At 40.5% G+C, this 24,280-nt stretch overlaps 1 long non-coding RNA gene across 1 annotated transcript; it reads right to left on the reverse strand.

Annotated features, from left to right (window-relative positions):
* Window positions 1-418: 418 nt before the first annotated feature.
* On the reverse strand, window positions 419-1,693 carry LOC108435320. Its single transcript, XR_001858435.1, has 4 exons — window positions 1,609-1,693; window positions 973-1,127; window positions 778-798; window positions 419-509 (listed from the first exon to the last, which is right to left on the reverse strand). It is a non-coding gene; the product is annotated as an uncharacterized LOC108435320 (long non-coding RNA).
* Between the last annotated feature and the right edge of the window lie 22,587 nt (window positions 1,694-24,280).

Consider the following 24,280-nt stretch of genomic DNA (forward strand, 5'->3'; position numbering starts at 1 on the left):
CCTCCTGTTTTCTGGAAGCGTCCTGCTTCCAGTAAGAAAGACGTGCCTTGGGTGTGGACAGGTGGCCCGTCAAATCTGGTGAGGGAGGACAGCCCTTGGGCGGAGGCAGATAGAATAAGGAGGGCTAACAGGAAAGCTGACCCTTGGTTTGAGTTGACCAAGGACAAAGAAGGGATGGAGCTTGTGAAGAGTGTGCAGGGAACACAGGATAAACTCCTCAGTGCCAGAGAAAAAAGGCTCCAGAAGCTGGTAGAGTTCGCACTGAGCCCTGAAGGTTAAGCTGGCAGGAAGGTGAACAGTGATGGTGCAGAAATTCAGGCCGAGGCAAGAGGCAAGAAAGACACAGTGGAGCCAAAGGAAAAGTTTTGGGTCGCCATCAACAAGACCACCGTTTTTACTGCTGCTCTGAAACGTTCAGGTACACCTGCTCTCAGGACCACTACCAGCTGGTCTCAGCAGAAGCTCCACTCTCTGTTCCTGAACAGGTATGTAGGGGGGCTGTGAAGTCTCTGTTTAAATACAGGAAGGAATAATTTCAGCAGTCGTACTAAAATTTCTCTCTTTGCCTCTCAGACGCCCGTCTTTAAGATCAACCTCACAAAAGAGCTTGAGACTGATGAAGCTGAGCAGATGAAGGACAGGGAGGATCAGGGAAGGAACACAGGCAGAAGGAGGAAGTGTGTCTTACAAATGAAACTCGTACCAGCACAACACACTAACATGCCACCACCACGTCAGTAATAGTGTGCTGAGAATGATTCACCACCCAAATAGTACCTGCTCTGAGGGTCCGGACCACTGAAGAACAGGGTAAAAGGGGGTAACAGAGTATTAGAGAAACAGATGGACTACAGTCTGTAACTGTAGAACTACAAAGTGCACCTATACAGTAAGTGGAGCTGATAAAATGGACAAGCAGGTGGTCATAATGTTCTGCCTGACCAGTGTATATATCTCAATAGTTCCTCTAACCTCTCTTCAGCAGAGAAGGCTGAATGTTCTCCATTGTTGCTGTCAGCAGTGGCAGAGTTGTCCTCTGCTCTCCCGGGTCCCTTTTCTGCCATGATTCAGCTGGACAGGAAGCTCTTCAGGAGGATGTACTGCACTAACAAGTCGTCTAGAACAACCTGGAAAAAAAAGGAATTTCTCTTTCAAACTAAAGTCATTTTTTGAAGTGTTTTTCACTTCTAGACAGATCTCAGAAACAAGCTCGTTTTATAGAAGATGAACATATGTCCTCTTTTAGGGACCTAAAATTGTGTGTAGCCAATGTTTCTGAATGGCCTGAAATGTCCAGGATCTGGCTTTGCTTTGACACCAATATTTTCTTTCTACAGTCTGGCCTGTGCTGCCCTCCAGTCCCCACTGTCCTCTTTTTTAAAAATCAAAACATGTCAAAATCAACAAAAACACTAAGGTGATCTTTTCACTGGACATACTGGGAAGAATTCTCCTGTCATTTTCAACGTGGCATATGCAGCTTTATGTGTTGGGTCTCTAACAACCTGTAAGACAGTGAATCTGAGACACCCGAGAGAGAAGATTCAATCAGGAGATGAAGGAGACGCTGTCTGAACACTAAACCTCAAACTGCCAGGAGATACTCACTAACACAGGCCCACTGTAGAACAAGCTCAACGACTCAGGTTCTTATACCGATTTTCCCGTTTTCACGCGACAGAAAACAGGAAGAAATATAATAACACAAAACAAAGGACAGCGAACTCGCAAGTCTTTGTTCTGAGAGGACCAACTTCTTTCTTTCACTTGTGCCCTTCAGTCAGGTGTCGCTATCCACGTGTACTAAAGCTGTGCGACTCCCGACGCTTCAGACAACTCGGCACTTCAGAGCTTCTCTACAGTCACAGCGGTGAAGAGGACAGACGCCCTCTCACCGTCCAGAGCTCCGCCAACAGCGCGTCGTAATGCCAAGCGCTCTGTGCGCGCGTTCTGATTGGCTGAGCAGCGTCAACCGCTGTGCCTAGCCCCGCCCCCGTCCCTCGCTAAAGCCCGCCCATCTGATCGGCGCTCATACTGCAGCTCTGCGTGAGGGGAAGTAATGAATCCGTATTTTGTTAAATGATATCTTTATCTTAGCAGAATACTTTCTACTAAAATGTAGAAGATTAGAAACGACTCCACGGTTTTTAAGGAACGTGGGCTTTTCTACGGTCTTACAGACATGCTGTGAACTACATATGACCACATCATATAAATGACCGTGTGCGTATTATGGTCATTTATACCTGTCGTGTCATTAAAACACTGCGTGAGTCCAACTGTAGAAGTTTAACGTGTTTTTATTAACAGCATTACCGCACATTTCTTTCTCTGTCTCTGTCCCTCTCCCCCGTGGCTCCCCCTCTCGTCATTCCCCTACTGACAGTTCCTACCTCTCCATATTCAATCACACCACAATACCTGTATGTGGGATCCTTCCTATTTTGAAGTGGCGTTGTTGTATGAGCGGGTTCAAACCCTGCTTACAGCGACCTTTACCTGCACCCTCTTTCAGCGTCAAAATGAGCCTAGCAGTTGTTCTTTGATTGTACATTTCGAGAGTTTGAAATAGAGAGCAGAGTGAAATTTCGTAAATACAAATAAATGTTGAACACTGCATGACCAATGAAACAGCAGGGAAAACACACGCTCTGCACCTCTAGTGTGAACTAGCAAATCTGCCTATTTACTAAAACTCCTAACTGTGAACTCACTGAGGTTAGTGTCATATGTAGCTTGCACACACAGTATCTAAGCCACTTATAGTCTGGGTCACAGATGTGTCCTGTCCCAGCACTCACTGGACAGAAGGCAAAAACCACTGTGGAGAGGTCTCCAGTCCATCAGAGGGCAGATACGCAGGTTTGTGCATTCATACACACACACACACACACACACACACACACACACACACACACACACACACACACACGGCCGGTTCAGCATCTCCAATTCACCTGACTGCATGTCTGGATTGTGGGAGGAAACCAGAGTACTGACTGCCATTAGGTACTGAGATGAGATCCTCAGACCCCTTGTGAGACCATATGCTGGTGCGGTTGGCCCTGGGTTCCTCCTAATGCAGGACAATGCTAGACCTCATGTGGCTGGAGTCTGAGCTTCATTTTGATTTGTTTTAAGGACATTACATCAAAGTTGGATCAGCCTGTAGTAGTTTTTCTATATTAATTCTGTGTATGACTCCAAATCCAGGCCTCCATTGGTTAATAAATTTGATATCCATTGATGATTTTTGTGTGATTTTGTTGTCAGCACATTCAACTTTGTACAGAACAAAGTATTCAATGAGAATATTTAATTCATTCAGATCTAGGATGTGTTATTTGAGTGTTCCCTTTATTTTTTTGAGCAGTGTACTATTGAACTATTATTAACCCTGTTACATGTATATTCCTGTCTGTGTTTATCATAGAGCACTACCTGATGACCTCCTGGTGTGAGCAGCAATGAGTTCATATGACTTTATGAAGAACATCAGCCTGAACTCCAACAGATTATCAACCAGATGTTAATATGGACTGATGAGGTTTTAGAGGAGTTTAGCAATGCAGCTAAAGTGTGTAGAGGAAGGAGAATAGCTGCAGCAGTAGGAGCTGGACTTGGAGTAGGAGTAGGAGTTTAGGCTATCGGTGCGTTTCTGGCTGCCATCTCTGGTGCTCTAGACTGGTATGCCAGTACGCTGGCTTCAGAGATTATGGTGATAAGTGCAGTTGGGGAGCTTTAACAACTGCAGGTGTATTAACAATGTTTCCAGGTGACAAAAACAAACAGAAGAAACTTTTAATGGAAGCAGAGACAACTCTGGAACAATCCAGCACAACAGCTGATAGTCATCACCCCCCTGAACAACATCTGTAAGCATGTTGAGAAGATGCTGCAGTATCACAATGATGAAGCTGTCAGAAAGAGTGCAGGAGATTTATCAGAGCTTGTTGAACTTTTTACACCAAAGGAACTGCTGGGATTGTCAGCACAGGGAACGAGTGCTTTGGAAATGGCAGAAAACATAAAGCAGTTTATTTCTCCTCTACCCTTTATGACCAAAAATACCAAAACACTTGGAGACGTCAGTAAACTGAAACTCATTTCCACAGTGCAGGAAGAAGAGCTGGAGTCAGACGCAGGACGGTTTGCGTGGAAGACGGGAAAACAGATCATGCATTTGCAGGACAGTTTAAATGAAATGAGGGCTTTAAAAGCAGAATTGGAGAAGATATTTATACCAAGACTGAACGAGTACTTCAAACAGCATAGAGTAACACATGAAAGAGCAGAAACAGAATGAAAAGGATTTGAAAAAGCATCTTTAGATCTAGTCGTGTGTGACAAAGTGGCTGCCTCTGGTCAAATTTAGTTTTATTGATTTACTAGGTACTTTTAACATATTGGGACAAAAATAAACAAATTTTGTCTTGTGCAAAAGTTTATATGGCACTTTTTATATTTTATGATTTTTTTTCCCCCTCAATGTTAAATTGATCAAATAAATAATAAAATATGTAAAATGTACATAAAACGTATGCATAAAATATACATTAAAAATGTTCCCTGTTTACTTATTTTCTTACTTAGAAAAGCAACAAATCGTGTTTTTTGATGCAGCATTCAAACTTTTGCATACAAATGTGTATCATTTGTTCCTTTAATCAGAGCTTTTACATAAGAAAAGTTATATGAGAGTAGAGCTGAACGATTTGGGGAAAATATCTAACTGTGATTTTTCTGACTATTATTGTGACTGCAAATTAAATGGTGATTATTTTCTGTAAATTAAGGTTCTGACTTTTTTTGCCAAGAAGACCAGAATATCCACTTTTTATAGCTTAAGGCTTGACCCCTGAATGTAGTGTGCCAGGGAGCCAGTAAGTTGTGGGTGTGAGCACAATACATGGAGGTTTGGTTGCTTTTGACTGATCTACTTTATCTACAGGAATTTGACAAATTCTGTGTTATTTGTGTATCTATGTATATTTAAAAAACGGTAGCTCTTGTGGTTTGAAGATCTCTTACTTCTTATTGCAATTTCGATATAAAATCAATCGTTCGGCTCTATATACAGCAGTTTTGGCACTGCTAGCGTGCAGGGAATTGAAGTGCTGCAGAAATCCATTTGTAGAACAGATTAAACCTACTTAATTAAAACTTTTGTATTTAGTTTTAAACTGAGGAAGCTTATTGTTGTTTTCTCTGTAGATCAGTCACCAGTTTCTCTAATTGTTTGTAAGTTTGCCACCAGCTGACAATACCATGTAAACATATTTGTTTGTTGATGAGATGACCCAGATAGCACATGTGATGCGGCCCTCACCTGGGCCACATCTGGTATTTAGATGCAGCCCACATACCACATGGAGTTATGGCACAGAAAAACCCAGCTTCTTTAGTGCCATTACAGGTCCACATCTCAGCCACCTTTAAACCGCCACTGTCAGAACTGACTCACAACTCAAAACCATCAGTACAAAACCAAGATATTACAACAACTGCCCTGCTGGGTGGGAATGCCACACAGTGTCATAAGACTTTGGGATAGCTGGTGTTTAACACTCTTGGACTACTAGCTTCAGATGGCTACGGTGTTGACTCATAATTTCCGGATAAAGGAGCAAATGCTTAGTCCATTGCACTACTCGGGTACTGCCATTAACGTGTCTACATGTCCAATATGTTGATGTTTAATGAACGCATAATTTTGAGCAGCCACAAATCATTGTAAACTAAATCTGAATTAAACTGCAAACTAGGATATGTAGTAGCGTTCCTAGTAGTGAGGCAGATTGCATTGAATTAACTAAAATGAACATTTACAACTTTCCGTCACCCATTCAAATAATTGAATTCAGGTGTTCCAATCACTTCAATGGCTACAGGTGTATAAAACCAAGCAGTTAGGCATGCAGACTGCTTCTACAAACATTTGTGAAAGAATGGGTGGAAATTTCCTCATGACTAAATATTCCACATTCAACTGTCAGTGGTATTATTACACAGTGGAAGTGACTGGGAACAACAGCAACTCAGCCATGAAGTGGTAGGCCACGTAAAATGACAGAGCGGGGTCAGCGGATGCTGAGGCACATAGTGTAAAGAGGTCGCCAACTTTCTGCAGTCAATCGCTACAGACCTCCAAACTTCATGTGACCTTCAGATTAGTTCAAGAACAGCGTAGAGAGCTTCATGGAATGGGTTTTCATGACCGAGCAGAGGCATCCATGCATTACATCACCAAACGCAATGCAAAGCGTTGAATGCAGTAGTGTAAAGTGTCAGCACTGGACTTTAGAGCAGTGTAGACGTGTTCTCAGGAGTGACGAATCATCCTTCTCCCTCTGGCAATCCGATGGATGAGTCTGGCTTTGGTGATTTCCAGGAGAACAGTACTTGTCTGACTGCATTGTGCCAAGTGTAAAGTTTGGTGGAGGGGGGGTGTGGTGTGGGGTTGTTTTTCAGGAGTGGGGCTTGACCCCTTAGTTCCAGTGATAGGAACTCAATGCTTCATCAAACCAAGAGATTTTGGGCAATTTTGTGCTCTCAACTTTGTGGGAACAGTGTGGAGATGGCTGCATCCTGTTCCAACATGACTGCACACCAGTGCACAAAGCAAGGTCCATAAAAACATGGATGAGCGAGTTTGGTGTGGAAGAACTTGACTGGCCTGCAAAGAGTTCTGACCTCAACCCGACAGAACACCCTAGGGATGAATTAGAGCGGAGACTGTGAGCCAGGCCTTCTCGTCCAACATCAGTGTCTGACCTCACAGATGTGCTTCTGGAAGAATGGTCAAAAATTCCCATAAACACACTCCTAAACCTTGTGAAAAGTCTTCCCAGAAGAGAGGGTGGGCTGATATCATATTAAACCCTATGGATAAAGAATAGGATGTCACTTAAGTTTATGTATGTGAAGGCAGACAGCTGAATACTTTTGGCAATATTGTGTGTGTGTGTGAGCGCATATATATATATATATATATATATATATATATATATATATATATATATATATACACATATATAGACACACATATATATATATATATATATATATATATATATATATATATACACACACACACACACACACACACACACACACACACACACACACACACTTTATAAGTTACACCTTGCTAGTAAAAGGTTTGACCCCCGTTTGCCTTCAGAACTGCCTTAATTTTTCATGGCATACTTTCACCAAGGTCTTGGAAACGTTCCTCAGAGATTTTGGTTGGTTATTTGAGTTACTGTTGCCTTTCTATCATCTCGAACCTGTCTGCCCATTCTCCTCTGACTTCTCAAATCTACCAGGCATTTTCGTACACACAACTGCCGCTCACTGGATATTTTCTCTTTTTCTGACCGTGCTCTGTAAACCCTAAAGATGGTTGTGCGTGAAAATCCCAGTAGATCAGCAGTTTCTGAACTACTCAGACCAGCCCATCTGGCACCAACAACAACGCCACGTTCAAAGTCACTTAAATCACCTTTCTTCCCAGTTCGGATGCTCAGTTTGCACTTCAGCAATTTGTCTTGACCACCTCTACATGCCTAAATGCATTGAGTTGCGGCCACGTGATTGGCTGATTAGCTATTTGTGTTAACAAGCAATTGTACCTAATAAAGTGTCTGGTGTGTGTGTGTGTGTGTGTGTGTGTGTGTGTGTGATTTTAATCCCTCTTTAAAATATAAATTATCATGTAGCTCATATCAGCACTGGCAACATTTGCCAGAAGTGGCCCAGATCTGTTTTCAGACATGTGAGCCTTACAAGCATTTTAAGTAGTTTTGCCATTTTGCCAGCGTCAGTGGTAGCAGCTCTGCCACATTTCTGCCAGAAGTGGCCAAATCCGCATGCTGTCTGAAAATTCTGAACCATATCAAGTCTTTTCTGTTCCATTTGGTACATGGTGTTAAGAAAGGCTTAATAAGAACCCTTTTTTGTAAGAGAACCTGAGAGATCCATTTAGCACCTCACAGAATAAGTTAATAATTTAAACGAAATGTAATGGAGCAATATGTTTTTATTAAGAACTGACTTTTATGAATTGTTACAGGCCAAATCCTCCACATTTACACTTTAGTTCTGGTTGTTGTTTCTGTCTTTATCACTGGAATAATGCAGGCCACTTTGTGATGCTTTACTGTTATAAGGCCAGAACCATAAATCTACTGTAGATAAATATATAGAAAACCTCACAAACACTCCACATTTATTTATTTGTTTTTGTACTAGTTAAATTTTAGCTAACCTACTCACTAAAATCTGCTTACTAGCTATTACTAGTTTGCTGGTTTAGAATATCTGCAAATTTATACTTTTCATAATCTATAAAATGTTACAAAAATATTGAAATTGTTGGAAAATGTTGAAATTGATTTAATTCCAACTATTTTTGATTAATTCATCATCATAAATGCATTTTATCAGAATGTATGACAAATGTGGAAATGACATTTGTGAGGCTTACACGTTTTTGAGCAATAGCAAGGACTTCAATGGTTTAGTATTTTGTAAAATATTCCAGAATTCACACCCTGATGGGTCAATTTGATCCCCTTTATGCGTTCTAGGGTGATTATTTAGTATAAGGTCAGAGCAACTTCATCTGCCAGTAGATGGAGCCAGTCATCTGAAATAAAGCTCAGCCCTGATTACCTTTAAACTGAGTGTGGCATTCTCTTAGTACAACCGAGCTGATACACACACACACACACACACACACACACACACACACACACACACACACACACACACACACACACACACACACACACACACACACACACACACACACACACACACACACACACCTCCTAAGCCGCTTCTCCTTCTGGGTTTGGGGGGTAGGGTGTGGGGCTGGAGACCAAGGTGATAGTTCAACCAAGATTAAATTCACAAAAAAAGCCCTCAGATGTCTTTAATCAGACAAGGCACGATAACTGCAAACTTTGCATGTCTTATATGATTGACTACATACAGAATAAGAAGGGCTGGTTTAGTAAATGCTTGTTTTTATGTCCGTCTCCACTGCCTGTTGTAAACACTGGAAAAAAAGTATCAGAAAATGAAATGACAGGTTTTCCTTAATCATTATGTTATGAGTTGATACCTTAACATTCTTCTAGCTCCTCAGTCTGTCTGCAGTGTTAAAGCCATAAGCAATACACCAAGCAGCTTTATAGGAGGAAGCTCACTGATCCCCACCTTTTTATTAAACGATTTATTACTGTGCCTTCAAAAACTGTGCAGACCTCTTCTCTTTTCTTCAGTTTGTCGCACGCCTCTTCATCACACTCATTTTTTTCTAAATGAAAAAACAGACACATTCACACAAGTCCTCAGAGCCTTTACCATATCAGTACTTGTGGAAGAGACCTTGACAGCAATTACGGACTAAAGTCTTCTGGAATACGATGACGAGCTCTTCTATTCCGCTCTGAAGAACCTTTAAGGATCTGACGGGATGATGAGGAGCGCTGCTGTACCGCTGTTTTAGAGGTTTCATTGGTTCAGTGCTGGGCCTCTCAAAGGCATTCACAAACCATTCCAAACATATTCCTGTGCCGTCTGTTACGAGTCACTGTCATGTTGGAAGGTGAATCTTTACTTCATTCTGGGGGTCGGAGCACTCGTGAAAAAGGTTTCCCTTTAGAATTTCTCTGGACTTTTTTCTCTCAGTCTCTACAAACCTCCCAGTCCCTGCTCCCAGAGCCCTTGGCTCCTAAGACTTCATTTTCCTAGCTCTGCAACATGATTCATTTGTAAGTCACTCTGGACAAGAGCATCTGACACATTCCATAAACACAAATATAAATGACAGTGTAAATATATATCTGCTAGTGGAGATGAATCTATTCTATACTGGTTTTGAAATGAGAGCTTTTTAACATTTTCAGTAACGTTGTGTAGTTTAGATTTCTGTTCGTTTTCTTGTAAGTTCTTGAAGCCGCAGACGCAGATTTAGCCATTCACAGATATTTTGTTATTCATGTTATTTCTGCTATAAGCTCTAGACTGATATATGGCATGATATTACTAAGATTGTAGTACACCTAAAGGCCTTTCTTCAACTTACCTCTTTGCAGCTTTTTTTAAAATGACATCTAATCAACTTTCACACACATATAGTCAAATCTTTTTGTAATAAAAGCTCCTGGTCACTGTGTTATATCAATGTATTTTATGTGATCATACCCATATTCTCATCCTCAGCTGCACATGCACCTATTGCTTATTTCAAGATTTAAGAAATGACTTGTTTCTTCAAAGTGTAACAGATGACAGTGAGATGGACATCAGAAACCAGTGTGAGTCAACATTGTTGATTCAGTTTTACCAAAGATATTGCGTCCAGTGGTAAGAATTAGTGTTTATGTTTCTGCATCAATCCTAGTCACCATCAGAGCTTTTACACTGTATCAATGAATTATGAACTATAAGCAGGATTTGTTTGTAATTTGCATAAACATTTAACTACTTAGAGAGAGAGATTGTGACCAAGCCCAGGGATAAATATCTAAAGAAAAGGAGCTGCCACATGGGGGCGCCCTTCACTTCTACTATATGAAGCCAGTTTTGCAATCATTAAGAAGCACTTCTCAGAACCAAAGTCACTTTTTAAAATTCTTCCCAGCCCTCTCAGCAGAAACAAGAACAAGAACAGTTCATTTAATATCCAAAATGCTCTACAGCCCTAAACACCACAGAAACACATTAGAATAAACTCATTTCATCAAAACATCAACACTAGTGTTCTTTCAGAAACAGTGACAGCTGTTGATAATAAGGCAGATTAACTCTGTCTCAGTCAATTAAGTAGTAAATAGTTATTTCCAACTGAAATGACAAAAGAATATATATATGTAGTTTATTTTCAAGTTTGCTCCTGAAGTTCAGTGTATCAGTTTTGCAAGTTGGGCTACAGAATTACAGTTTTGGTATATGATCAGTTTGAAAAAGAGAACTTGGTTAATGCTGCAAAAGCTTGTAAGCAAATGTAAAGAACTCTAGCATAATAATGAACTTAATTAGCTCATTTCAAATATCCTGTAGGACATAAGCCCTGCAAAGCTGGGATAGCAGATTACATGTAGGGCAACCTCACCTTTGTATTCAAGGCTGCCGCACAGTCTTTACACTGTCGGCCTTGATGTGCATCAGGTGCTATTGGATATGTGCATCGTCCAGGAGAACAGATGTCCTCACAGCGCAGAGCGATGCTGGACATGGCAGGATTCTGAAAGCTCAATAGTCCAGTCAGTCAGAACACACACTGTCTAAAAGGTTTACTATAGACTCACTGATCCAGCTCCTCCGAGCCACGCCAGCCACGGGCTGCTCTCCTGGCTGCTCTCCTGGTTTTCCCCCTTCAGCACTTTGTTTTGGACAGCGAGCAACCGCGTGGCCCAGGGGGCGGGCCAAGAAAGAGAAAGGGTTGAGGCAACGCCGTTAAAACAGTTCACGGAACCTCAGTCGGGTGAGTAGCTTTGCGCCATACTACATGTGTACTGACTGCTGTGGCGTCTCTCCTCTCCTAACCAAATTTATAAACAGAGTGAAGCTGTCAAACCTCTCTGCACTCTGCAGAAGAGTCAGTCTCCAGCACAGTTGAAGCAGCTGTGGAAAAGAGTGCACTCTACATCAACCACCTCTGTAGAGAATGGCTTTAAGCCCTTCAATTCCCAGGCTTATTGCATAAGGCATAATATAACTACAGGGACTTCAGTGCAAACTGGTTGAGCTAATCTGAGGTTACAGAAGTTTGTAATTAAACTTTGAGCTTGCTGGTAGGCCATTTAAGGGGTTAAGGCCTGGGTCAGAAACAGTGGATTAAAGTAGTTCACCAAATTAAGAGTACACACTTCACTATCTGAAACATGAATGAGTTAGCCTGTAATGCTTAACTTAGTGGCTGCATCATGGAAAGCCCCATCCTTCAATGAAAAGAGCCATATGCCCTGTTGGTAAAGGCACAAGCTGAAAAAGACTCTCTTGTTGTGGAGATGTGTGAATGTGCAGCAGCTAGGACAACCTGAACAAACATGCATGTTTATGAAGAAAATCCACCAAACTATTTACAGTATTTTTTTTTCTAATTTTACTAGTGATTTACAAAATTTTAACAGATCCTAGCCTAGCTATCAGTTTTCGATTTCCATGTCTCACTCTATTCAAATATATAGAAGCCTCATCTATTTGACCATTAACAACTGCTCATGGGTGTTGCTTGCACAGCTACCAAGGGAATAGGCTTTCTTTTGAAGACTTGGATGAGACTCAATGGCTGTGAAGCTATGTGAAGAGTTTGATTAATTAAGATTAAGAGACCCTTATTAGTCCCACAACAGGGAAATTTCACCTCCGCATTTAACCCATCCGTGAAGTGAAACACCACATACACACTAGTGAGCACACACACACACACACACACTAGGGGGCAGTGAGCACACTTACACGGAGCGGTGGGCAGCCCAATCCGCAGCGCCCAGGGAGCAGTTGGGGGTTAGGTGTCTTGCTCAAGGACACCTCAGTCATGTGCTGTCGAACCGGCGACCTTCCGGTCACGAGGCTGGATCCCTAACCTCCAGCCCACGACTGCCCCACGACTGGTTTGGTGACCAAAGCTGCTGTGCCAATGTTTGTGCATGTCTGGATCCACAATCAAGATAAGTCGAATGTGCACTCTGGGGTCCTGCATGACAAGCAGGGTGTGTTGATTTCTACCCAAACTAATTTAGGAACGTCAGCTTGTGTTAACCTCATAAACCCAACAGGCCCATTAATAAACATAAAACAAAGTGAAAGCTACTCCTTTAAATCTGCTGCCAGAAGTATTGCATCACATGCACATCCCCTTTTGAAAGCATCAAGGGTAACATCATTCTTTAAAGTTCAGAGACGTCTGTACACTGAGTGGTCATGAGAGCTCTTCATAAGCACAGTTCACCTCAGTAAGTAATTATTATTGATTTGTTTACTCACAGTAAAGATAAAGTGCGATTGAGTGCGATTCCTATTCATGTGTTTTCATGTTCAAAAAGGACGTTTTTGAAACAAATTATCTAAAAATCTCAGAATTAGATTTCTGTAAAAGAAATAAAAATGACGAATTATGAACAAAAGTTCTGTGAAATCAAATGAGTAATGGAGAAGAGCAGATTAAATGGCAGAAATAAACTTGTTTGCACTCGCCTTAAGGGGTTGAAAAGTTTTGCTGTTGCAAATGTAGTATTTAGAGTTCAGTTCAACTTAAATCGTCTATGTCAAAATGTCAAAGCAGTAATGCAGTGCAGTAATCAAAGTTTAGAAAGCTATAACACTCATTTTTCCAGAGTCACCATAAAGAATTAATGAAAAAAAAATTTTTGGCTTCACTCTTTGTAGCCTTTATTAATACAGAGTACATATTAATGGCTTTCATTCAGGCCCTCAAGTGCTTAAGTTATTCATTCATAAAAGTACTGAATGCTCAGGTTTTGGCTTAAATGGCCTCAAAGTAACAGAGACTGTAGCTGCTTTAGTTTCTATTAAAAATCCCTGAGTTAGATTGAGAAGACTAAAACAGTCCCAGTCCTACTTTAATTCTTCAGGGACAGAGACAAAGACAATGATCTGTTTACAGTCTGAAACCGCAGCAAAACCGCAGTTTAACCACTCCTCAGGATCATATAAATGCTTTAGGCTTTAATAAATACACACATTAAAAGAACGTATACATTAAAATAATGCATGCTCTCAAAATGGTCACTGAAACTGCTACTAGGCCCGATAAGACCACTGAAGAAGAAAATGGGAAGAAAAGTAAGAGAAAGATATGGTTAATGATTAATACACAGTCCATTCTGTTCAGTTACAGGCCACTATCTTGATATAATGGTCACAAAAACCCGGTTTATGTTGCATTATAATCTGAATTTTCATTAAGACTGTGTGTTAAATTTAAACCCAGCTGGGAGCAGGCTGTTATTTTCATTTTAGAATCGAACCTTCCTGTTTTACGAGCAAATACCCCTTTTTCTCTGAGGTGAATGAAGTCTTTCTATTTTTCCTTGAATAAATGCTAGCCATTGAACTGTTGTTATTATTATTACTACTACTACTACTACTACTTAGTCTGAACTGATTGACTTGACAGCATTTGATGGATGAGAGCGAGAGAGAGAGAGAACCCAAACACAAAAAGTTCTCTAGTAATTCGTAATTAGGAATACTATACCCGAGTGTTGGTTCTTACCTGTTTAAATCCTAGATCTGATCCGTGTTTGTGTATAGTGCCTGAGCCTCCTCCTTCACTGGTGCCTCCACTGCTACATCCTTCAGCTCCACGTGCACGTCTATGTGCTCTTTCCTGCATCAGATCCATCTTTAAGAAGGGAAGAGTAGAACAATTCCATAATTGTTGCATAATCAAGCAGGTTTAAGCATAAGTGACCAGAATGGGACTAAACTATAGTGTACAGCCTTCTGGACTACTGGGAGACTTCCAGATCTGCCTGTTTAAATACAAACTCAGTTCAGAAAAAAGTTGGACAGTAGATAAATTGCAAATAAATACTAAAGGCAGTGATTTATCAGACAGGAACTAGTATCATGTAGAACCCCCTCTAGCCTGGCAAAGTGCAGAATGGTCCTTCAACCAATTCAAGTTTCAAGTTTATTTGTTATTTGCACAACATGCCAGGACATTTAGACATGGAAATACTTGTGGTGAGGCTCAGATAATCATGCTACAGAAAGTAAACAAGTAGAAGTAAAATATAAAAAATAAATTGAAATATATTAAATATACACAAACTACAGAGAAATGTACACAAAATATAGAGACAGTATACATTGTAAAGTGGCTTAAGTGACTCAGTGTTTTTGTTATTTAAAGTGACTTAGTGTTACTGTCCATAATAGAGATAAGATATAATAATAATGCTAACAAAGAGTGAAAATGGTAGTTGTGGAAAGCTTCACAGCTTGTTCAGAAGCCTGACAGCCTGTGGATAGAAACTGTTCATTAACCGGGTAATTCTAGCCTGTATGCTGTGAAATCTCCTGCCTGGTGGCAGGATGGTGAACAGGCCGTGTGCTGGGTGACGCTGCCTGACCAGATCTTTTTGATCTTCCTGAGGCAGCAGGACTGGTAGATGTCCTGTAAGGCTAGTAGTTTGTTGTCTATGAAGGCTTTAAGAGCCTTGCGGTCACAAGCAGTGCAGCTGCTGTACCAGAGAGTGATGCGGCCTATGAGGATGCTCTCTATGGTGCATCTGTAGAAGTTGGTGAGGATCTGAGGAGTTAGACCAAACTTCCTGAGCCTATGCAGGAAGAAGAGATGCTGACGGGCAGGTCTCACAATGGTGTTGGTGTAGAGGGGACCAGGTGAGGTCATCAGTGAGGTGTACGTCAACAACTTTCACCACCTGGGGTCTGTTCGTCAGCAAGTCCAGTATCCAGCTGCAGAGATGAGAGTTCAAACTGCGGTCTATGAGCTTATGAATGAGTTTGGCAGGGATGATTGTGCTGAATGCTGAGCTATAATCTATGAACAGTGTTCTTACATATGTGTTCTTTCTGTCCAGGTGTGTGAGATCAGTGTGTATCGTTAATGTGATGGTGTCGCCTGTGGATCTGTTGGAGTGGTATGCAAATTGGTAAGGGTCCATGGTGGCTGGAAGTGTTGAGCAGATGTGAACTTTGACCAGCCGCTTGAAGCACTTTATCACTGTAGATGTCAGTGCAACAGGGCGGTAGACATTCAGGCAGGTGACAGATGATTTCTTGGGGACTGGAACAGTTGTAGTTTCCTTAAAGCACTTGGGAATCACAGACAGTCTTCCCTGCAGGCACAGGACGTCAATTTGACGTCAGAAAGACATTGAACTCCAACGTTGGACAGACTTTGAATTTTGGTTGAAAATGAATGACGTCGGAACCCAATGTTGGCCAGAGTATTTTGGTGCCTTGCTCAAGGACACTACAGTTGTCAATAGGAGTCTGGAATTGAACTGCCAACCCTTCGATTAGTGAACAACCTGCTCTACCACCTGAGCTATGGCTGCCCCTACTTAGCTGTCGCCACTTAATGCCTTCCTGAAAATGTCACCTAAAAAAAAAAAAAACCCACAAAGCAAAAACACTTCTTTTTCAGGCTGTTCGGACTGATGTCAAAACTCAACGTTGTTCAGCGACATGAATTCAACCTAATTTCAACCATGAATTCATGCCTACATATTATATTCATCATATTCATAATTGCTCTCAAAATAAGACAGCTGACAAAAAAATACCAATAAAACACTTGCTTATTTATTTTAGTAAAACAACTAAAGAAAACATCTTTCAAAGAGACAGAAAAAAAGTTAAATTGAATAAATATTGGGCTCCTAACTGTTTTGGGTTGGACATGTAGCCCCCATTGCCAAACTGTCCAGGGGCTTGTTAAAGGTAGTCTGCCATGGAACAGGAAATATGTTCTGGTCCTTGCTCAAAGGGAATCGGGCCTTCGCAGTTATTGCTCTGGAATAAACTGCCACTTCATATCCGTACTTCAGAGTCTACACAGTCTTTTAAATCCTCCTATTTTCCTTAGCTTTTAATTCAAGTTCAGTCTGAGCTTTCAGGGTCTTTGTTTCTGTCTCTGATCTCATTTTAGTCTATTCTATTTATTGTATTTGTTGCTTTATATTATGTTTTATTATTGTTATTTTATTGACCTTTTGATTTATTGCTTAATTTTAAACTTGTAAACTTTGGTCAACTTCATTGTTTTTAAATGTGCTCTAGAAATAAAATTGACATTGACATTGGTCCTTGCTGTACCACTTTTTGACAGCAGCTGCAATGACAAAGAAAAACTAATCAGTCTTTGTTTGATGAGGATTACAGACTACAATCAGAGGAGCTAAAAAAAGAAAAGCCAAACATTGTAATGGACCACGATATAGGGTGCAGGTAAGTAATTAGCCTAAGCTAAGGCTGCTTATATGCAATGCAAAACATTAGGATTATTAACAGCATATTAAGATGGTACGTGTAACTAGCCACACTCAAATGTTCTTAAAGTTGATGCGAATTGGAAATCAAAACACATTTTTCTTTCTTAACATGACGTATTTCTGAGTGAAACAGACTACTTGGGCGGGAAACAACTGTGGGGTAACTGTTGTCATTTCTGAAATGATTCATTAACAGTTGAAAATTTTATTTTAAGGTTTTTTTTCTTTCAAACACTTTCTACAAGGCTAAATGCTAAGTAGCAGGCTAGGCTGTTAGCATCCATTTTGCTCTCGCTTTCTTAAGACTTTCATGACAAAAGCAAAAGAAAAAACTTCAGGAGAAAGTTAACTGTCAAGTTAAACAATTCCATATATGGGTGCAATCGCCTAACATTTGAGCAAGAGATGCACTGTGTGTGTGTGTGTGTGTGTGTGTGTGTGTGTGTGTGTGTGTGTGTGTGTGTGTGTGTGTGTGTGTGTGTGCGCGTATGTGTAACTGTGCATGTCTCTCCTTTACCAGCTAATTTATATCACCAGCTAAAATATATAAATGTTTATATATTTCATGTTCACTGGTATACATCACATATCGCAAGAGTACTCCTCCGCCACATATCACTGTAATGAAAATTTTAAAAAAAAAGACATTTTCAAACAAAATGGTTCAGTTTTGTTATCTTGTGGGCCTTCCTGCTTTCTAGTGACGGACAGGAAGGCCTTGAGGTGGACAAGGTTGAGAACTCCCACATTACAATACTTAAAGTATTGTATTCAGAAAACATTTGGAATACATATACTGAGTATCTGAGTATCTTTTTCAAATGGCGCCACACCCCTCTCCTCCTCAGCCAATCCCCCCCGCCCTTCGCCTCCTCCTCAGCCAATCACCCCTGCCCTTCTCCTCCTCCTCAGCCAATCACTCACGCCCTTTTCATCCTCCTCAGCCAATCACCTTCAACTATTTTGACTTTTGAATTTTGAGTGACGAATCAGTCAAAACATGCCGCTCTGTCGCTCTGCAGTGCTGTGACCCGAAATTCGCGTCCTGTGGTTGTGCTTGTCAGCAGGAAAATACATTAGATGAATTTATTAAAAGAGCAGTAACATCACAGTTTATTGGTATGGCACATTTTAACCATGTTTATGTTTGTATAAATATATTTAAGTTTTTGAACAGCAGTATGTGTATAAAGTTGGTATGAGACATTTTGACAAACAGATTTTGTTTTTCTCAGCACCACAACTGACATCCCACAAAATACCACGTCTAGTTGTCTGTATCCCACATTAGAAGGACTTTAGCATTGAGACGTTTAGCAGATGTTAGGTTCTGGTTAGTTAACACTGTGACTTCCCAGTTAGCAAAATTTATCTGGCACAATTTTGAGCCTTATCCTTGGTTTTGTTTTGGCCCAGTTCTGGCTGGGTCCTCAGCCCAAATCTGGTCCATATAGTGTAAAACCAGAAGAACTAATTGATGTGGCCCAGATGAGGCCAACACACTATTAAATTAGTACAACTAACAGATGTAGCCCAACTCTGGCCCATATACTGTAAAGTGAGTCAAACTAATAAATGTGGTCCTGGTCTGGCCCTCATACTGTAAAGTGGGTAGAACTAAGGGTTCTGGTCCAGCTCTGGCCTATATACTGTAGTATATATAAAGGTGTAGGCCAGATTTGGATTATATATGGCACACAGTTATGGCTGAGTACCCACTTTAGTCCCTAGCCAGGTGTGGCCCTGCAAGATGCACGTGACAAGATCTTATGGTATGGCTTGCATCTGGTTTTTGTTATTATGGCCTCAGCTTCTAGAAGGACAGAGAGGCCCAACTCTCTCCTGGGACCTGAAACTAGGGCCCCCTCACTCAGGCTCCATCGACACACATAGAGCATTTTTCAGCCAGAGCTCCATTGAAACACATGGAGCCTTTTGATAATTCTTTCAGACAGCAAACAGCTACATGTATATTAAAGCCCAATATCATATTAATATCATATATAACATTTTATCAAGCCTGATACACTTCATAAACAATAGCCATTTTAGAGTGAAATGTTGATTCTGGGTAAATAAATTAAAACAGTAAATGAATGAAGGAAAAAAGGCTTCACCTTTGTGGCAGGTCATTCTTGAGCAAAGTTGAGAGGCCACTGAAATACAGGCTAAATCTGACATCTACCTTGGAGCAAATGGGTTTAGATTATAATTTCACAGACATTTTATTTTAAATCAGAGATGGCAAACGTCTAAAAAATCATACTTATGCAGTCTGTGGAATAAAAAACATTTGTGAATGTCCCTGAAGTTCAGGTGTCAACCCATTCAATGTGCCTTCATAAAACACATGAGATTAAGCCAACTGTGTATGAGACACTGTTTTGTGGTTTAATTTGATAAACAGCTATGTTTTCTGATTCTGTCTGCAATAATTCATATGATTACTGGAGGATTTTTTATACAGTAAACAAATACAAAACAGGACCAATCTAAACCTGTCCGCTTCCTGATGCCTATGAAAAGAGGAAAAGCATTCAGCTATTACTTACTTCTTTAACTGTTTTCCAGAAAGTTTTTGTGTCAAACTGTCCAACAAATCCTTTTACCTGGCAATCTGGAATAACACCACAATCAGCCTTTCCAACAGATCCCTCTACAGACTGAACGTGTCACTTTGGTAGTTGTTCACTTTAAGCATTCATAGAGCTCCAGTAACAGCTTGTCTGGAATGGATGGGTTTTACTTTAGTAACTGCATAATGAGGCAAGAACTCCACGACTGTAAGATCTGTAACAACAAGAAAGTTTAGTTCAAACAAACATTATGGAATCCATGATCAAAATGAAGCTACTTACAGGTTGAACTAATGTAACGCACTCCTGGCAGTGAACTCTCATATGAACCAGGAAATATTGCCGCACTTTAAGAATGACAGCATCCTTTTTTAAACCGTTTTCTAGTTCTACTGACTTACACAGAAGGATGATGTGTGTGCAGATGAGAGGACCTGCTACTGCTGTCACAAGACAGTGTGTTAGCCCAGTGTAAACATTCTAGACCCAAGCTAACGTGCTAACTTTGAGCTAATGTCCTAACTGCAAACTAAAGTGCTATAGCAATATGCCATAACACTCAAAAAGCACAGGCTATTCCTTTTAAATGCTCAGGGTAGTTAGCTAACATTAGCTAAGGAATAAGTGAGCATTAGCAATGATGAATTACCAATTATGGGTAATGCAACTAAACCTTGAGCTGATAGCCATTACATTAACCATAGCTATCCTGTGCTTTTCAAGTGTTACACTAAAATGGATGTAACTGAGGTGTAAATCAACCAATCTGCCGCAGCATAAAGGTTTGGTCCTCTGCATTAGCTTTCCAACTGAAGTTTTTCTTTCTCTTCAATGAGATCACAAACGCACTTGACCTGTTTAAAGCTTGAATTACAGGCTAATTACTTTTTTATTTCTATGAGTGCTTTTAACTTGCACAAGTTAAAAGAAAAAAAAATGCTGCTAATTGGTTTATTATTTGTAGATTGCGTGTAGGTGTCTTCGTCTGGCAGTTGGTTGGCATTGGCCTAATTTGGCTTGGCTTAATCAACCCCTGGACAGTTGAGGTCATAAAACATGTGATAAGGTGGACAAGACAGCAAAAGTAATCTGTACTACATTGTCGGTTTGTTGTCACAATCTCCTACAATCCTTGATCAGTTTCCATTTTAATCGGCACTGGTGTGATGTTGTACCACCATCTTTCATCAAACCTTAAGCTGCCATCTACAGTGGTGGGCTAAGCAAAACGGAGTTGATGTAAAATCAAGCAAAACACTGTCATTTACACATGGCTGGTGCCGGGACCCAATGGGAAAAAAGTTGTTTTACTCAGTGAAATTACTCTGACTAAACAAACAGTTATGAAGTAAGTCTTAAAATGGACAGCAACAACAAGAATGGCAGAAAACCAAGTATGTTAAACTCAATAAATAGAAACTGTACAAAAATTCCAGTAATAAATTTTAAGTCATTATGATGACAACAGGTTACACTAAGCTCAACGACTTTGTAGTTTTTTAGCCTTCAATAGGATTAATCTACTCTAGAGAGGCTTTCTTGCAGTGTTTACTGTGAACTCCCTGCTTCTGTTTGATGGAAAAAAACACTCATTGCATCAACATCTCAGGATTAATTTTGGGGGAATGCCTAGAAAGGCATAAGCCTGATATTGGTTCAAGTAATTAATTGGTTCAGAGCAACACAAATAGAGCCACCTATTATTTTCATTATGGTGGAGGAAAGAAGTAGCTGGACCTAAGACTTCTGTCAAGTCTAGATACCTTAGAAAATTGCATTTGGAAAACATTTCTTCCCAGATAGAGCAACACAAATTAAGTTGTTAATTAAAATTAAACTGTCGGATTCCCCAAATAGTTAACACACAATACTAAACAGAAGTTTACTGGCCAAAATAATAATAACAACTTTCTTTGCAAAATGAGACGGCCTCCTCTAAACACTGAACACCCACCACAAAAAAGACTTTTCTATCAGACACTACAAATAAAAGAGTAAACTTTTCAATCTCTCATTAAACCACAAACAAAATAACAAAATACAGGATGTAATTAGAATCTACTTATCCTTCATTAGTGCTGTATGTCTGTGCTGTTAAATATTCAGAAAGAGCCAAACTCTGCTTCTGTTTGATGGACTAAACACTCGTTGCATAGTCATCTCAGGATGAATTTTGGGTGAATGCCCATGAAGGCATAAGCCTGCTGTTGGTTGAAGTAATTACATAGTTCAGAGTAGCACAAATAGAGCCACCTACACTAGTACTGTATTTTCAGCATGGTTGAGGAAAGAAGTAGCAGGACTTAAGAACGTGCTGAAGTGTAAAGAATATCACAGCATGAAATGTATTTATTTTGAGTGTTGTGAGCAGAGGCCTAGACTTTGAGTCTCAAAAAGAAGGTCTTGGCATGCATAAGATGCTGAGCTGAAATTTCCAGTGAAAATTGGGAGATATTAAAAGTCATCAATCATGGATAGTCCATTATAGAAGGTAGAAGGAGCTCTAACCCAAATCTAAATAGACAGGCCATAGTGTCAAATGTACATTTAAGAAGTAACAAAATCTCAGTAGGTAAGTCTGACATATAAATAGCCCTTACACAGCAGGTTTACCTTTTACACATGCCTCTGCTAAAACATACCAGCCTCCTGTTGATGACAAATCTCCAACTTCACCAATCCCTGTTTTCTCACCTCTTTCACGACTGTGGAAAAAGCAGAAACAAATATTTCTGATTTTTTTTTTCTTGCGGTGAATGGGGAGTTGCAAAGTATAGTGCTATAAAACACATGCCTACAGTATCTCTGCTAGAATACATTGTTCTTTATTAACAGCCTGATGACAGTCTTACCTGTTACTTGTTCCTGAATCTGACAGCGGACTGCTGAGGAGGTAACTGTTGTGCTCTTTGTTGTTCACACGGGGTCTGACAGTAGATATAAAAGTAGTTTTTATAAGCTGTCTCTACATGCTTATACAATACTTCGTATGGTTACCTAATGAACTTGTGTGTTTTTCTATAAGATCTATGTTAATGGTTCTGTTAAATTATAAGAAGAATAGGACAGTGTGTAAAACCCTGACCACACAGCAGACTCTTTATGATTCATACAAGCACTGAAACTGAAAGTCTCTCCACAGATTGCTCTGGTGTTTGGAGGTTCTCTGCCGTAGTAAAATAATGTTTCTTCTCTGCTGTGGCCACTAGACAGCAGAAATGCATTACAGACAGTCAGAGTCTCAGTGTGAGAAGCCTGTCAATTTCTGAGCTATGGAGCCAGCAATTTAGCTTTTCTGAGGTTTACAGGCAAACAAGTTGTTGCATGCAAAACTGACAGGTAAAACATCAAAGCTGCATATAAACAGGATAAAAAAAGGGTTAGATTTCTGTTTATACATCCCAAAAATGTCTGCACTTTACATTACATCCAGCCTGAGAAATATTATTAATAATAGTCATAGTAAAAGAGGCATTAGTTATAGCAATTTACCACTTTTCATATCATCATTATAATGTCCAACAGCCTTATCAAAAATTACATTTTATTTCAATGCAGATGGAGTAAGAATTGAATGAGAGAGCCTACATGTAAACGTGAAATAACGACAAGAGGCCTGTCTTTCTCTTTTGCACTTTAGTTCATCAGATTGTAAATTTTAGTTGTTTTATTTGGTATCTCAGTTCATTTTGTCTTTGTTCAGTTCTTAATCTTAAATATTGGTAACTGCGGACTTCCGTAGGGCCATGAAGGAGTAGGCAGCGTGTGTGAAGAGCTCCGACCTAACTTGTAATTTATGTGACCAAATTTAATTTCCTTACCATAGGATTGGTGTAATTTACGCACGTTACGGTGTTATCCGACCTTGAACAGCTAATGGCTACCTCCAAACAAAAACAAACTTCTTTGATGACCACGCGAAACACCATGGCTAGTAAGCTAGCCACCATAGCCTCTGACGATAGCCCTCCTAAAAGCGACGGGATAACCATGACTCAGCTGGTGCGAGAACTAGCTAAGCAACGAGAAAGTTTAAAAGATGACATCTCTGCCCTTATTCAAGAAGCACTGGTGCCGTTGCAGACTTCGGTGAGTGTTTTGGCAGAGACGGTGAACTCTGTACAGCAACGACTGACTGCGTCAGAATCACTTGCAGGGGATAATTTTGAGAAGATTTGTGCAACCGAATCTGCGGTGGAAGCTTTGAAAGCCCAAAACACGGCACTCTTAGACCGCATCGAGGACTTGGAAAACAGGTCACGCCGCAATAACTTGAGGATTATAAATGTACCAGAAGGCAGCGAGGGTGTTGAGAATACTGTTAGCTTCGTAGCAAACATGCTAATGAGACTCATCGACGGCAATACTCTGTTTGACGCTGCTCCAGTGCTGGAGCGCGCGCACAGAGTGGGCATGAAATCCGGCGATGCTAACCACCCCCCGCGTCCCTTTGTGGTGTGTTTCCAAAGGCACCAGGAGAAGGAACGATTACTGCAATGGGCAAGGCAGCACACAATCACCTACCAGGGAGTTACACTGAGAATATATCCTGACTACAGCGCTGCCTTGTCGAGGAAACGCGCTGGGTTTAACGGCGTTAAACAAGCGTTGTATAAGAAGGGTATAAAATTCCGCTTGCGCTACCCAGCTGTCCTGCGAGTCTTCCATAAGGGAAAGACCTTCGATTTCAACACATCGGAG

This window comes from Pygocentrus nattereri, chromosome 7 (assembly GCF_015220715.1).
Source record: "Pygocentrus nattereri isolate fPygNat1 chromosome 7, fPygNat1.pri, whole genome shotgun sequence".
Taxonomy (NCBI): domain Eukaryota; kingdom Metazoa; phylum Chordata; class Actinopteri; order Characiformes; family Serrasalmidae; genus Pygocentrus; species Pygocentrus nattereri.